This window comes from Lissotriton vulgaris, chromosome 10, assembly GCF_964263255.1.
Source record: "Lissotriton vulgaris chromosome 10, aLisVul1.2, whole genome shotgun sequence".
Taxonomy (NCBI): domain Eukaryota; kingdom Metazoa; phylum Chordata; class Amphibia; order Caudata; family Salamandridae; genus Lissotriton; species Lissotriton vulgaris.
This window is the reverse complement of record NC_141698.1, coordinates 417,838,357-417,856,645: the sequence shown is the minus strand read 5'-3', so window position 1 is coordinate 417,856,645 and position 18,289 is coordinate 417,838,357. Positions and strand designations below refer to the sequence as shown.

Here is an 18,289-nt window from a genome sequence, read left to right as displayed (position 1 = left end):
GGCTGGGGAGTTAAAACCTATCTAGGCTGGTATATATCGTCATACTGCAAATTCCCACAATGTAACCTGACCCCGAGTCATTTAAATGTCAAACCTCTGAATCTCATCCTATCTGCAGAAGCCCATCTTGTTGTGTTATGGTATTTGTGAATCACCCGGGAAGGTGTCCTGCCAAGGAACCAGGAACCGTATGAACCGAGCCAGGGTCGGGGCTAGGCGAAGAGCTGGGTCTACAGCTTCTGGTAGAATTCAAGAACTGAGGAGGAGGCTCTGATGTGCCCAGGCAGCTCATTCCAGGCTTTAGGAGTGAGGTAGGAGACAGCATGACTGCCGGATCTGGCTATGCATATGCAGGGTGTATATGGAGTGGGAGTGTGTTGAACGGAAGTGGTTTATGCAACACCTGGTGCTAAAAACGTAGCCTACCACCAAAGGCTCCCCATAAAACTGATACAAAAACTTAATGGGCATAGAGAGGCTGACCTTAAATCTGACTTGCTGTCTTCTTATCTAGTTCATAACTTTCACCCCAAAGCAGCAACACTACACCCACACACCACACCACACCCACACATCACAGACCACACTGCACCACACCCACATGCCACACCACACCCACACACCACATCAAGCCTCACCACACTGCACCCCACCACACCACACCACACGTCACCACACTGCACCACACCACACTGCACACACCACACCTAATAACACTGCACCCCACCCCACCACACCACACCTCACCACACTGCACCGCACCACACCTCACCACACTGCACCACACCTCACCACACTGCACCACACCTCACCAGACCACACATCACACACCACACACCACACCTCACCACACTGCACCACACCACACCTCACCAGACCACACACACCACAGCACACCTCACAACACAGCACCACACTGCACCACCCCACACTACACCACCCCACACTACACCAGACCACACCACACATCACACACCACACCGCACACACCACACCTCACAACACTGCACCCCCACACCACACCATACCGCACACACCTCAACAGACTGTACACACCACAACCATCACACATTACCAGACTGCACCACCCCTCACTGTGCACACCTCAACACACTCACACACCACACCTCACCACACTGCACCACACCACACCTTACCACATCTTACCACACCTTACCACACCACACCACACCACAACTCACCACACTGCACCACACCACACCTCACCACACTACAACAGACCACACATCACACACCACACCGCACACACCACACCTCACCACACTGTACCCCACCACACCTCACCAGACCACACATCACACACCACACCTCACAACACTGCACCACCCCACACCACACCAGACCACACCACACATCACACACCACACACCACACCTCACAACACTGCACCCTTCACACCACACCTCACCGCACACACCTCAACACACTGCACACACCACACCCACCTTACCAGACTGAACCACACCTCACCGCACACACCTCAACACACTGCACACACCACACCACACCTCACCAGACCACACCACACATCACACACCACACCGCACACACCACACCTCACAACACTGCACCCCCACACCAAACCTCACCACACCTCACTGCACACACCGCAACACACTACATACACCACACTGCACACACTACACCTCACCAGACCGCACCAGACCTCACCATACACATCTCAACACACTGCACACACCACACCACATCTCACCAGACCACACATCACACACCACACCGCACACACCACACCTCACAACACTGTACCCCACCACACCGCACTGCACACACCTCAACAAACTGCACACACCACACCCACCACACCTCACCAGACCACATCACACACCGCATGCACCACACTTCACAACACTGCACAACACCACACCGCACTGCACACACCTCAACACACTGCACACACCACACCGCACCCACCACACCTCACCAGACTGCACCACACATCACACACCACACCGCACACACCACACTTCACAACACTGCACCCCACCACACCGCACCCCACACACCTCAACACACTGCACACACCACACCACACCCACCACACCTCACCAGACCACACCACACATTACACACCACACTGCACACACCACACTTCACAACACTGCACCCCACCATACCGCACCGCACACACCTCAACACTCTGCACACACCACTCCGCACCCTCCACACCTTACCAGACCACACATCACACACCACACCGCACACACCACACCTCACAACACTGCACCCCACCGCACCTCACAGCATGGCACACACTTCACCACACCCCCCACACCACACCGCACCTCACCGCACAACCTCAACACACTGCACACACCACACCGCACACACTACACCTCACCAGATCACACCACACCTCACCACACACACCTCAACACACTGCACACACCTCACCACACCTCACCAGACCACACCACACATCACACACCACACCCACACACCACACCTCACCACACTGCACCCCACCACACCACACCAGACCACACATCACACTGCAAACACCACACAACACTGCATCCCTCCACACCGCACAAGACCACACACCACACCACACACACCACACCTCACAACATTGCACCACACCACACCGCACCTCACCGCACACACCTCAACACATTGCGCACACCACACCACATCTCACCAGATCACACCGCACATCACACACCACACCTCACAAAACTGCACCCCACCACACCTCACCACACACCCTCACCACACTGCACACACCACACCGCACACACCACACCACACAGCACACACCACAGAGAGCACAGATCTTGATGCTGGCACCAGTGACAGAAAGTCTCCATAGAATGAGGCACTTGTTCATGCAGTAAAACCCCCGAGAGCTGGTTCAGAGGCCCAATCAAACATCTGAACCCAGGACACCACCAGCAGAAGACACCCCAACAGGTTGACTGAAGCTGCCCTGCAGGCTTCAGAGGGCGACCAAACCCAGGCTCACAAAGACGAGCTCACACACAGCCCATACAAACATGCTGCAAGAAGTGAGGCCCTGTAAACATACAGATGTAATGTTGGAAAAGCCTCTCCTTCTGTGGGATAATGAGCGAGGGCATTTAACAACCATTGAACAAACAATTCACTCAAGTAGAAATCATGGTTGACCCAATCGGGATCCTAGTAGCTTGTGTGGGCGACTGAGAGCATATCCCGCCCTATTACCACAGTAGGTTTAATTAGCTATATGCATCAATGGCTGAGGAAACTGTGCTGTCTAAAAATGCAAAAATCCGCCTGATAAATCCTCCAACGAGCACAGGGGACTACAGAGGACAACAATCTTTGCGGAATTACAGATCCGTGGGGCTAAGCGGGGAAGAATTTGGAAATGATGCAGGCCGACTCGAATGTTGGTCCGAATACATTTTGCCTTCAAGTGGGTGCCAACACACGGGAGGGTGCCGGTGGCACAGGGGTGACAATGCTGCCACTGGGCGTGGAATCTTGGACGGCCAATGAGCCCGTAGCCTACACTGCACGGTCTCCAGACGTGGTCACAAAATGTCAAAGAGGAAAGGTCGAAGGTCACCCATTGGCTCTCGCCAAATGAAAAGAATGACAGCCCACCCCAGGATGCTTTAATGGGTCGATGCTGGAGCTGGTCGGACCCCTGCAAGAGCGCGTGCCCACAGCACCAGTATCGCGTCACTTTAAAAGGGCATCGTGTGCTGTTCAAAGCCAGAAAGTCAGAGCATTTAGATCGATTAGCCATTTCCTGATCAACGAGAAGCGTGGGTGGGAGATGGAAAACACGAATGGGAAACTGAAACCGACGCCCTGAGCTTTGAAAGAGGTGGACAGGGAAGGGTCCGGGGCCCGTGTCAGTGCTGCTGGCCGCGGTCGTGGTCCCGGGGGACCGGTGTGGTGAGGCCCCGGCACCCCAGGGCTCTCGGTCTATCAGGGCAGCGGCGGGCTGTGGAAAAAGGCACTGAGCACAATTCACACCCGAGGACCGGGCGAGGAGCAGCTCTGCGTCAGGGCTCAGCACCAGTCACGTTCCACTGAGGACATAAAAAGAGGAATGCTCCTTACCTCAGGCGTGCGCCCTCCACTTCATGCCATCGTCCCTGTCATGCGATGCTCGTCGACGACCCTTCCACTTGGCAATCAGCTGCAGACATCAACAGTCGAGGCGAGGGCGTCCATGTATCCCACAGCCGCCCGGGGGCGTCGAGGGATGCTGCGCGTGGGCAGAGCGCCTTCCGCTCCTCTCTCAGCCTTCACTGCGCGCTCTCCTCCTCCAAAATGGAACCCGTGATCCGAAGGTGTCTGAGGGAAGAGACGGCAAGATGTGTCCCGGGGTAGGGCCGCGCTGCTCCCAAACACAGGGATGAAAATGGTGCCTACCACTGGCAGCCGGAGATGGGCAGACAGACGGACACGGGGAGGATGCAGGTCCCGGGAGGAGAGCTGACAACACAGGCACACATATGAACACACACACCCTGCCTCGGTCCTGCACGCGCGCACACACGGGGTGTCACAGACCAATCCCCGTTAAAGAGACAGCGCCATTAGTATCAATAATTCATGACTCCGAGCTGGCTGCCTTTCCTCCTTCTCTGCTCCCTCCCTCACCCGCCCCGCCTCCCCCTCCCAGCCAGCATCCTCCGAGACGACAAGCTCTCAGCGAGGCCAGCAGCATGCTTCCCTCGCCCCCTGCGTCCGCTGCAGGTGAGCGCCTTTGTTGACACCCACCCCCTACCACCCCCCTAATAAATAAACCATCGAAACAGAGGAAACCCAAATTCAGTCAATCGGACACTGAATGTGCGGCCGGGGCGCAGAGTGAACACAGCCAGCCTCGCTGCCGGCTGTGCCCCGTCAGCGCACAGGCGTGGGAGCGGCCAATCCAGAGACCAGCTCTGCTGCAGGGTGTGGGGTTTGTAAATATAGGGATGTGAATGACAGGGGTCGAGGTGGCGGTGGTGATTTTGTTGTGTCTGGTGGTGGTGGCTGGGGATAGCAAGTGAAAGGCGTGATGCAGGATGCCCAGATGTTCCCAAGAGTGTGTACATGTACATACATGACAGCAATGTAGAGGCGCGGTCCTTTCTATAGTCCACTTGGACCTCCTATTATACATATGTGTCACGGATACAGAGTTACGTACCCTGCTGCAGGGCCGGCTCTAGGCTCATGGTGGCCCTGTGCAGGGAGCGTAGGTGGGGGCCCCGGAAGAGGGGGTCCGGACGGGGCGGAGCTCAGGAAGGTGTTTTAATAATACGAGCACAAGAACAAACGTTACGTTCATAGGCAAAGGCAATGGTGGTACTTGTGCAAGTATCAAAGCAAACAAAATGCCATTACCACGCAGTCCCCAGCCTAGGGCCGGCCCTGCTTACCTTGCTGCCAACACCAATGGTTAATCTTTTATGTCCAAGAGGGACCATTCATGAGGTGAAAGTAATTTTAACAATAAATGAGCCAAACAAGCCAGGATCCACAAAGACAAATCCAACATCTGTAGATATGAAGTTTGTGCTGCCAACATAGTCAGATCCAAGAACGAAAGTAAGACCTGCCTAGTGAGCACCAATTCTATCCTGCCTGAAGTCGCCTTCTTTTAATGTTCAACAATGAAACTGAGTTACCACTACCCAGTGACACTAGCAGTAGTACCTGTGGCCTAACAGGAGTATCCCCTGGGATTTACTGACCCAAGGTCAGTACAGCTTCCACAGCATGTTTCTGCCCCTGCTCAGATTAATGCACCAACCCCAGGTTGCACCACTGTCCACCCAAAAAAGAAATCTAAACAAAAGGGCCCGCAATTAGGCCATTCCAAATTCAGAAAACTAAAGTGGAGATAAGAGGCTTGATAATACACCCTTGAGAATTCCAATAGAAGCCCATGTTCTGCTGTGAACATGGGCTTCTATTGGAATTCTCAAGGGCGTATTATCAAGCCCATCATTGCCGATTTAGGGACAGTTTTCTGCCGCTAAAGCGGCGATAATTTTAACTCCGTTTCTAGATGATATGCCCCTCAGTGCGTGAGGTCGTTTTTTCCAGCCATTAAATCACAAGGAACCCCATATTCCATGTGGATTTGCCACATACATTTACCACCTGCTGTAAGTAGGTTGAACATTTATAGGGGGACCTGTGCATAGGGTAAGGGGTACGAAAGGGTGTGGGTGTTTGGGGGGGTGATGCATTGTATGATTTTTCTGGTTAAAAAAAGTGGGTCAAGATCTTTCTTACCTCACTCGCGAGTGACTCACTCCAAAGTCTCTATACCAGGTAGCCAGGGGTGGCATAGCTGCCAAGGTTTCAGATTGCTATGTGTGAAATTTTTCAAAATGTCAGTGTAATTATGTGTGACATTTCAACGACTAGGAGTGACACTTTCTCACAAGCAAAATCAAGCAATGAAGATGAGGGAAACATATAAATATCAGAAATTACACCCATTTGAGCAACAAGAAACTCCAAGAACATCTTAAAAGTGCTGCAAAGCACTAGAAATGGTCTTTGTCCACATGGGACCTGGCCCAACAGGAAGGATGTGTAAGGCACCAACATGAACAAGTTACCCACAAAGCCATCTCAGTTATCTAAGTGTCACACTGTCTCAGCTGACACGTGCACAGACAGACTAGACTGCCTAGCACCATTCTGGTGCAATAATCTCCCATACAATATAGATGATAGCTTACTGCTGTCAGAAAACCTTTAAATTACCCCCTGCAGTTTTGAGAAATAAACCGCAAACTCAAAGGAAGGCACAGAACCGCACACTTGGTTACAGCTATTATCATTCTTTTAGCACTAAAGTGACAGTGGAAGTGCATACCATATTGCATACATGCTGTTTTGAACATGTCCGATTTTTAACATGCTGTCGAATACAGGTTGTTCATTAAGGCATCACATGACATTCACTGCAGACTATGTATGTAAACATTTCTAAAAGGTGGAGGTAAAGGGATGAGAAGGAAATAGAGAACGAAGAAGAGAAAAAAATGAAGGCGGGAGAGGAGAGAGAAGGGGGGAGACGATGCGAGCAGGGAGAGGGGTGAGAGGGGAGGAGGTAGACAAAAAGAGGAGAGAGGGAAAGAGTTAAAAAAGAAGGTGTATAGGTGAGATTGGAGGAGAGAGAGATGTCCACAAGCAGAAATGGAAGGGGAAATGCAAATGTGAGGCACTTGACATGGCTATTGCAGCAAGTAAATATAGCCAAACATGCGCTGGACACCTCAGTTGAATTAGAGGTAACATCTCAGTTAAGGAATGGAACACTGGTGAACAGTCATGGAGCAGAGTCAAATTAAGGTTATTTACGTATTGAAGGATTTCAACATCATTATATGTATCGATGGTTCACTGCATTAGTTGAGTAGTTTGACATCTTCACTGCAAAGCGCTCTACCGTCCCACGCCACTTTCGCTCTTATAAAAACACGGACATAAACAAATAAATAAATAACTGCGAAACTGGTAACATGCATTATCGAGTCAATGGAATCTGGCAATGCCCGAGTAGGACCTTGCCTCCTGTAAAAGGCGCTTTACATCTTAGCAAGCTTTTAACAATGTGCTTTAATAAATGCTTTTAGGAAGCCGGGTGTTATGACAACCGAGGCTCGTTTGTAGGGTGAGATTAGAGGAGGTAATTGCATGCCTATGGTCGGACAGGAACCCCGGTGACTCCTCGCCTTGTCTTGTAACGAGGGCCCCTCTACCTTGCGTTTCGTCACCAATTCGATTGCTTCATACAGAGAAAGCAAAAGGCCCAAATCGTGTGTTGCATATATAAAGTACACAATTCTATGAGCTATAAGCTCTTATGTAATGAGAATATGCCATAACATTAGCGCATTTCATTCTTCTACGTTTCTAATTGAAAGAGGCCCACTTCACCCATCACCTTTCATCCCAATTAGCAGACTGAGACAAGAACAGTTTTAAACATGGTAAATAAATGCTAAATAAATTAGCACTAGTGCAACATTCAGCCATGCAAGGAGGGCACTACAAGTTAGTGATTTTTGTACACGACCACCCACTGTGGCAGCTGCCGATCACGCCTCTCTGAAATAATTAAATAATCACAGCACAGAGTAGTCTCACACAGTCCGGTCTCTCACTTACTTAACAAAGTAGCAGTAACTCGAACAGGAGCCACTGCAGCATTTACCGTCGCGTGCCTCCAGAGTCTTCTGTGCCAGGCCTAAACTCGGGTCAGGAAAAACTACCGCAAAGGTGCACCACACAACAAGATGTGACAGAAAGATCAGTGCAGATGAATTGTGAGCACAATAAAGAATTATTTTTCAAAGAGATGTTGTTGATCTTCTTTAAATCTTTATTTGCAGTTATCAGTGAAACATAAACAGCCGACGCGTTTCGTCCCAAGCTGGGACTTCTTCAGGGCTCTGGATTTGAGGTTCGTCGCTTATGCGGGGGAGTATGGAGGAACCGGGATGCAAGGAACGCCTACCCGGAAAGTGTAGTGGTAAAACCGGTCTTATCACTTTTGGAACACGACGTCGCTGCGGGTGCTGTTTCGGGACGAGGGACGTGGATGGGAGCCGGCCGTTTTAACAGGAACGGCCTGCTGGATTATACAGTGCCCACTCCCTCCTCCCTTGGACGATCAGGACATTCAGTCCACTACTTATTCCTTCATCTACTCAGCAAACGACTTTGAGACTAACACTAAAGTGATAAGACCGGTTTTACCACCCGGTATTCCCTACAAGCACTGCATTCATTGCGCACCAGCAGGCTTACGGTCCAGCTCTGTTTAATTCAAATTTTCAAGAGGACTACACTTTCCGGGTAGGCGTTCCTTGCATCCCGGTTCCTCCATACTCCCCCGCATAAGCGACGAACCTCAAATCCAGAGCCCTGAAGAAGTCCCAGCTTGGGACGAAACGCGTCGGCTGTTTATGTTTCACTGATAACTGCAAATAAAGATTTAAAGAAGATCAACAACATCTCTTTGAAAAATAATTCTTTATTGTGCTCACAATTCATCTGCACTGATCTTTCTGTCACATCTTGTTGTGTGGTGCACCTTTGCGGTAGTTTTTCCTGTATTAAAATCCCTCAGGGATTAGGCATAGTGATGATGGGTGCCATCCAGTGTGCACACAATCCCCCTAATTAATATAAGGGTCAACGAATATCACGGGGAGAAAATTGTTCAGGTGCTGAATTTAAGAAGGGTCCATCATTATATTCTGCTTCTTGCTAAACTCGGGTCAAGCGAAGGTCCGATGGATGAAGAGAGCAGCACAGCGCCGACTGCCCCAGGCCAAAATGAGCACGAGAGCGCGTAGCGGTGAAGGGCCTGACGCTCACTGCTACGTCCTACTCGTCATCGCGACGCGGGGGCAGGGCTGGCAAAAATAATAAATTATTTTATGTCGCCCCAGGGCCGTCATTGGTAGCGAGTCTGATTGACGGCCCTGGAGGCTGGGACAGCAGCAAATTCAAACGCAGGAGTGGGGACCGGGACGTTGTGGAGGCCGCCAAATCCTGCCAGGGGGCCGCCACAGCCTCGAATATCAGATCCTTCCGATCTGATCCTCGTCATGGCGGCCCCTGGGGTTTGGCGGCCCTGTGCAGGTGCACACTTTGCACATGCCTAGGGCTGGCCCTGCCTGCTGCCAGCGAGGTAGGAATACGCAAGGCTGAGGTGCTCAGCCGCAGGATGGGGGAGCCTACATGTATGAACGTGATTGTGACGTGGAGTCATGGCATGCCCCACTGTAGAACACCAGGAATCAGACTGTGAATATGTGTCACTGACACAGGGTTACATGCCCTGCTGCAGGACACCATGACTAGGGATTATAACTATGTGTCACTGACAGGGTTACATGCCCTGCTGCAGGACACCATGACTAGGGATTACACATATGTGTCACTGACAGAGGGTTACAAGCCTTGCTGCAGGACTCAATGTTATACACGTGTCACTGACACAGGGTTACATGCCCTGCTGAAGGTCTCAGGATTATACATATGTGTTACTGACACAGGGTACATGCCCTGCTGCAGGACACAGTGTTATAAATATGTGTCACTGACACAGGGTTACACACTCTTCTGCAGGACACCGTGACTCGGAATTATAAATATGTGTCACTGACACAGAGTTACATGCCCTGCTGCAGGATAACAGGACCGGGGATTATACATTCGTGTGACTGACACAGGGTTACATGTCCTGCTGCAGGACACTATGATTAGGGATTATAAATATGTGCAACTGACAAAGGGTTACATTCCACGGTCTAGTACACCAGAAATCAGACTGTGAATACGTGTCACTGACACAGGGTTACATGCCCTGCTGCAGGACTCAGGATTATAAATATGTGTCACTGACACAGGGCTACATGCCCTGCTGCATGACTAAGGATTATAAATATGTGTCACTGACACAGGGTTACATGCCCTGCTGCATGACTAAGGATTATAAATATGTGTCACTGACACAGGGTTACATGCCCTGCTGCATGACTAAGGATTATAAATATGTGTCACTGACACAGGGTTACATGCCCTGCTGCAGGACTCAGGATTATAAATATGTGTCATTGACACAGGGTTACATGCCCTGCTGCATGACTAAGGATTATAAATATGTGTCATTGACACAGGGTTACATGCCCTGCTGCAGGACTCAGGATTATAAATATGTGTCATTGACACAGGGTTACATGCCCTGCTGCATGACTAAGGATTATAAATATGTGTCATTGACACAGGGTTACATGCCCTGCTGCATGACTAAGGATTATAAATATGTGTCACTGACACAGGGTTACATGCCCTGCTGCATGACTAAGGATTATAAATATGTTTCATTGACACAGGGTTACATGCCCTGCTGCATGACTAAGGATTATAAATATGTGTCATTGACACAGGGTTACATGCCCTGCTGCATGACTAAGGATTATAAATATGTGTCATTGACACAGGGTTACATGCCCTGCTGCATGACTAAGGATTATAAATATGTGTCATTGACACAGGGTTACATGCCCTGCTGCAGGACTCAGGATTATAAATATGTGTCACTGACACAGGGTTACACACGCTTCTGCAGGACACCATGACTCGGGATTATAAATATGTGTCACTGACACAGAGTTACATGCCCTGCTGCAGGATAACAGGACCAGGGATTATAAATATGTGATACTGACACAGGGTTACATGTCTTTCTGCAGGACACTATGATTAGGGATTATAAATATGTGCTACTGACACAGGGTTACATGTCCTGCTGCAGGACACTATGATTAGGGATTATAAATATGTACGACTGACAAAGGGTTACATGCCCTGCTGCAGGACATTATGATTAGGGATTATAAATATGTGTGACTGACACAGGGTACATGTCCTGCTGCAGGACATTATGATTAGGGATTATAAATATGTGGACTGACACAGGGTTACATTCCTCACTCTAGTACACCAGGAAGCAGGCTGTGAAAATGTGTCACTGACACAGGGTTACACACCCTTCTGCAGGACACCATGACTCGATACTATAAATATGTGTCACTGACACAGGGTACATGCCCTGCTGCAGGTCTCAGGATTATAAATATGTGCACTGACACAGGATTACATGCCCTGCTGCAGGACACCATGACTAGGGATTATAAATATGTGTCTCTGACACAGGGTTACATGCCCTGCTGCAGGACTCAGGATTATACATATCTGTAACTGACACAGGGCTACATGCCCTTCTGCAGGACACCTTGACTAGGGACATTCAAGGGTAGAGGGTGCTCCTCATTTATTGACTACATCCTAGCTTCTAGAGTCTTTAAGAATAGAATTGCCAGTGTAGGGATAGAATGGAGTTCTTTTAGCGACCACAATCCCCTAGTACTGGATTTCCTCTTCTTGGCCCGGTCCAGGTTGAGACAGCCTGGTACAACCATTGAGAAGGTAGCGGACCAGGGTAGACGGTTGAAGTGGTCCAAAATAGACGTTGAAACTTTCTATAAAACGTTGATGGATACTGGGAAACCCGCTTTTAAGGACTGTTTAGATATGTCAGTAGAAGTTTCTGCGTTACTCTTGGCATTTGGGCAGATTGCTAGCTTGATAGATGGGTTGTTAAAAACACGGGCGCCTATAAGGGTAAACTGTCAACCCAGATGGTTTGATAGCGACTGCTCCCATGCTTTAAGGGAGCTTAAACGTAGCCTCAAAATAAGACCTAGGGATACTCAACTAGTAGCAAAGTGTAGACATAAATATAAAAGCGAGATTAAGAGGAGGAAATTAGTCCTACAGGGGGAAGTATGGGCAGACTTAAGAGAGGCAGCAGAAAAAAGGGACATGGCTGAATTCTGGAGAATTATTAACAGACCTAGTTTCCAGGATGATAATGCCCCTGAAATAGGGACAAATATTCTGCCAGAACAGTGGGTCACCCATTTTAAGGGGCTGTACAATCATGAAGCAGGAATGATTGAAGCGAAGGCAGGGACGGTGCAGCAGGGTCAGCCTGTAGTTTTTTCCATCAAGGACATTACCGCCGGAATCGAGGGTCTGTCAAAAAATAAAGCCCCAGGCCCAGATGGGATCCCGCCGGATTTGTTCCTGAACTGTGTGGAGCTGTGGGCCCCTATAATGACTAGAATTATAAATGCAGCTATTAGTTGTGGTTTGCCGCCTTCATGGTCAGCGGCCATAATTGTCCCTATGTTTTAAAAGGGTAATAGGGACAATCCCCAGTGCTATCGTCCGATTTCTCTGATTGACGTGTCTGCTAAACTTTTAGGTCGGGGCATCCTTAATCACCTGTCTGAGTGGACTGAGGAAAATAACACCATCTCTGACAGTCAGTACGGCTTTAGGATAGGGAGATCTACTAGCTACCAATGCCTGAACCTCTATATGTTGATTGCCAAATACACCAAGGCCAGCAATGAAGCCATCTATATGGGGTTCATGGATTTGGCAGCCGCTTTCGACCATGTGAATAGGGATAAGATCTTGTATATGATGACCCGTATGGGGATTGACGTTGGCCTAATCAATATTTTAAGGGAGCTCCACAGTGACACCTCAGCAAAAGTACGGTATAACAAGGAGGGTGGGTTGACAGAATCATTCCCTTGTAGGAGCGGGGTACGGCAAGGCTGTATTCTCGCTCCTTTTTTATTCTCACTCTATATAAATCATTTAGAGCAGTTCTTGTTAAATTTAAAAATATACTGTCCAAGAGTAGGGTCTCACTACATCCCAGTTTGACTTTACGCGGATGACGCGGTCCTCATCGCCCGCACGCCAAAGAGCCTGCAGATTTTAATTGACGGATTTGTTAAATTTATGGACTCTTTAGATCTGTCCGTCAACCTGGGCAAGTCATAAGTGTTGTTGGCAGGCAATAAACCTTGTACTAAATCTACTTTCAATATAGAAAGCCACAAAATAGAGAGGGTTAAAACATTCTCCTACTTAGGCTTACTATTCGATGGGTCTTCAAAATGTAACTCCCTGGTGGAGGAGCGTTGTTGTAAAATGACTGCCACTAATGGTGCTATTGCAAGCTATGGGCGGAGGATAGGTAGATGGTGCCCCGAACAGGTGATGAACCTTTATGGCTCTATGTGTTGCTCCAAAGTCATCTATGGGGCAGAGGTATGGGGCTTTGTTAACATCACACAATTACAGCGGGAAGGAAATAAATACCTAAGATCCATCTTGAAAGTCCCACAAAGTACCCCTGCTGTAATAGCACACAGGGAATTAGGGAGGCCATATCTCGAAGATCTGGTGAAGCTCAGACCCATCCTGGCCTGGCTGAAAATCTGGACTATTCCTGAGGCGTCCCTGAGTAGGGAAATTGTATTTGTAAGTGATTGCCTAGAAAGAGATAAATGTAAGAGCATTCCGTGGCTCAACTATGTAAAGGCCACCTTAGAAACCCTGGGCTATAATAATCTCTTTGTCGACCCGGTAGCAATCGTACCACAGGACAAAGTGATCGTAAAGAGAGCCTTTTTAGCCCAGAAAATAAAAAACAGAGCTGAGGTTGAAGGGTCAAAAAAAACTGTGAGTGCCCATAATCTTGTCAAAAGTACCGAGGGAATGGAGCCAGATTTATACCTAATGCACAATGCCCAAGATAGGTTTTTAATGTGTTGTTTTAGGCTCAATTTATTATCCTATTTATTGGCGTCCTCGTTAGGGTTTTTAACTAAAATTGAGCAGAAGGGACCCTGCGGCTGCGACAATAGGTCTCTGCAGGATTCCCTTCATTTTGTATTGTTGTATTCTTTTTACTCAATGCCCAGACGAAGATTCTTGGTAGATATTTTAAAACAAGCTAATGTGTCATTGACACAGGGTTACATGCCCTTCTGCAGGACACCATGACTAGGGATTATAAATATGTGTCACTGACACAAGGTTACATGCTCTGCTGCAGGTCTCAGGATTATAAATATGTGTCACTGACACAGGATTACATGTCCTGCTGCAGGACACAATGACTAGGGATTATAAATATGTGTCTTTGACACAGGGTTACATGCCCTGCTGCAGGACACCATGACTAGGGATTATAAATATGTTTCTCTGACACAGGGTTACATGCCCTGCTGCAGGACACCATGACTAGGGATTATAACTATGTGTCACTGACAGGGTTACATGTCCTGCTGCAGGACTCAGGATTATACATACCTGTAACTGACACAGGGTTACATGCCCTTCTGCAGGACACCATGACTAGGGATTATAAATATGTGTCGCTGACACAGTGTTACATGCCCTACTGCAGGACTCCATGATTAGTGATTATAAATATGTGGACTGACACAGGGTTACATTCCACGCTCTAGTACACCAGGAATCAGACTGTGAATACGTGTCACTGACACAGGGTTACATGCCCTGCTTCAGGTCTCAGAATTATACATATGTGTCACTGACACAGGGTTACATGCCCTGCTGCAGGACTCAGGATTATAAATATGTGCCACTGATACAGGGTTACATGCCCTGCTGCAGGACTCAGGATTATAAATATGTGTCACTGACACAGGGTTTCATGCCATGCTGCAGGACTCAGTGTTATAAATATGTGTCCGAGTCAGAATGGCTTTCTGCCGGGACACAGCACCGAGACCGCTTTGCTCTACATGACCGAGCATCTGCGTCTGGTGCTTGACTCTGGGCGGACGGCGGCGCTCTTTTTATTAGATCTGAGCGCCGCATTCGATACGGTGTCCCACCGTATTCTGATTCAGCGCCTAGAGGAAGCTGGAGTAGCAGGGTCTGCTCTTCAGTGGTTCCGCTCGTTCCTCTCTGATCGTTTCTTTAAGGTGGCTATACCACCCTGCCAGTCCACCCTCCATCCGTTGAACCTGGGGGTCCCACAGGGCTCCTCGTTGAGCCCGACCTTGTTCAACCTCTACGTGAAACCGCTAGCTGCGATCGTCAAACAGTGGGGTCTGACGATGACCTCATATGCAGACGACACGCAGCTGGGGGTGACACTGAGTGGAGACCCTGAAGTGGATGCCCCCAGATTCCGAGCGGGACTTGTGGCAGTGGCAAATTGGTTAAAAACCAATTGTTTACAACTGAATGCCAAAAAAACCGAAGTTATGGTTTTGGGGAAACATGCGGAGCTTTGGGGAGATCAGTGGTGGCCTCCAGATTTGGGCGTCACTCCCGTACCTGCTTCCGAAGTAAAGAACTTAGGGGTATGGCTGGATCCGGCACTTACCTTCACGGGTCATACGAAGAAGGTTGCTGCCACCTGCTACGGAATCCTGCGAGGATTAAGGCCAATCCTCAAGTTTTTTTACCCCCCCCACTCGGCAGCTCGTGGTCCAAGACTCAGTTCTTTCTCGGCTGGACTACGGTAGCGCAAAGATGTTGGGGGTAAACCAGGCTGAGGCATCTAGGCTACAAAGGGTACAGAATGCTGCGGCGCGGGCCATTGTTGGTCTTCCCAGGCATTGCTCGGTTTCCAGCACTATTTCTGCCCTTCACTGGCTGCCGGTTAGGCAAAGAATCAAGTTTAAGGCGCTTTGTTTGGCCTTTAAAATGATTAAGCTCTCCTCGCCGCCTGCACTTGCTAACTTGCTCACCCCGTATGTTCCTTCGCGGTCCTTGAGATCGGAGGCTCTTCATCTTGCGGTCTGCCCCCGTTTTAAACTCAGCAGGATGGGTGGCCGCTCCTACCGAGTACTTGCCGCTGGGTTATGGAATTCTCTCCCGGTGCACATTCGAGCTCTGGATAATTTGTTCATCTTTAGGCGTGCTATCAAAACTTTCCTGTTCTCTGTACTTGGTTAGCCGTCTTTTTTCCTTCTTTCTGCGTGTTGTGTTTTAGCACTTGTTCAAGCGCCAGGACTCCCCTTTGCTGGGGCAGCTGTGCGCTGTATAAATAATGTTAACATAACATAACTTGACATAACACTGACACAGAGTTACACACGCTACTGCAGGACACCATGACTCGTGATTATAAATATGTGTCACTGACACAGAGTTACATGCCCTGCTGCAGGATAACAGGACCGGGGATTATAAATATGTGCTACTGACACAGGGTTATATGTCCCGCTGCAGGACATTATGATTAGGGATTATAAATATGTGCGCTGACACAGGGTTACATTCCACGCTCTAGTACACCAGGAATCAGACTGTGAATATGTGTCACTGACACAGGGTTACATGCCCTCCTGAAGAACTCAGGGATCTAAATATGTGTCAGTGACACAGGGTTACACACCCTTCTGCAGGACACCATGACTCGGGACTATAACTATGTGCCACTGACACAGGGTACATGCCCTGCTGCAGGTCTCAAGATTATAAATATGTGTCACTGACACAGGGTACATGTCCTGCTGCAGGACATTATGATTAGGGATTATAAATATGTGTGACTGACACAGGGTACATGTCCTGCTGCAGGACACTATGATTAGGGATTATAAATATGTGCGCTGACACAGGGTAACATTCCACGCTCTAGTACACCAGGAATCAGACTGTAAATATTTGTCAGTGACACAGGGTTACACACCCTTCTGCAGGACACCATGACTCGGGACTTTAAATATGTGTCACTGACACAAGATTACATGCCCTTCTGCAGGACACCATGATTTGGGATTATAAATATGTGTCACTGACAGGGTTACATGCCCTGCTGCAGGACACCATGACTAGGGATTACACATATGTGTCACTGACACAGGGTTACATGCCCTGCTGCAGGACATCTTGACTAGGGATTATAAATATGTGTCGCTGACACAGGGTTACATGCCCTACTGCAGGACTCCATGATTAGCGATTATAAATATGTGGACTGACACAGGGTTACATTCCACGCTCTAAGACACCAGGAATAAGACTGTGAATACGTGTCACTGACACAGGGTTACATGCCCTTCTGCAGGTCTCAGAATTATACATATGTGTCACTGACACAGGGTTACATTCCCTGCTGCAGGACTCAATGGTATAAATATATGTCACTGACACAGGGTTACACACGCTTCTGCAGGACACCATGACTCGGGATTATAAATATGTGTCACTGACATGGAGTTACATGATCTGCTGCAGGATAACAGGACCGGGGATTATAAATATGTGCGACTGACACAGGGTTACATGTCCTGCTGCAGGACACTATGATTAGGGATTATAAATATGTGTGACTGACACTGGGTTACATGCCCTACTGCAGGACTCCATGATTAGCGATTATAAATATGTGGACTGACACAGGGTTACATTCCACGCTCTAGTACACCAGGAATAAGACTGTGAATACGTGTCACTGACACAGGGTTACATGCCCTTCTGCAGGTCTCAGAATTATAAATATGTGTCACTGACACAGGGTTACATGCCCTGCGGCAGGACTCAGGATTATAAATATGTGCGACTGACACAGGGTTACATGTCCTGCTGCAGGCCACTATGATTAGGGATTATAAATATGTGTGACTGACACAGGGTACATGTCCTACTGCAGGACACTATGATTAGGGATTATAAATATGTGCGACTGACACAGGGTTACATTCCACGCTCTAGTACACCAGGAATCAGACTGTGAATATGTGTCACTGACACAGGGTTACATGCCCTCCTGCAGGACTCAGGGATCTAAATATGCGTCAGTGACACAGGGTTACAAACCCTTCTACAGTACACCATGACTCGGGACTATAAATATGTGTCACTGACACAG

General features: G+C 48.7%; 1 protein-coding gene across 1 annotated transcript in view; it reads right to left on the bottom strand.

Annotated features, from left to right (window-relative positions):
- FBXL16 (F-box and leucine rich repeat protein 16) overlaps positions 1-4,507 on the bottom strand; it is a 304,232-nt gene extending 299,725 nt beyond the window's left edge. The window contains exon 1 of the mRNA XM_086939622.1: positions 4,096-4,507. The gene's annotated coding sequence lies outside the window, so the exon portion shown is untranslated. The remainder of the gene's footprint in view (positions 1-4,095) is intronic.
- Between the last annotated feature and the right edge of the window lie 13,782 nt (positions 4,508-18,289).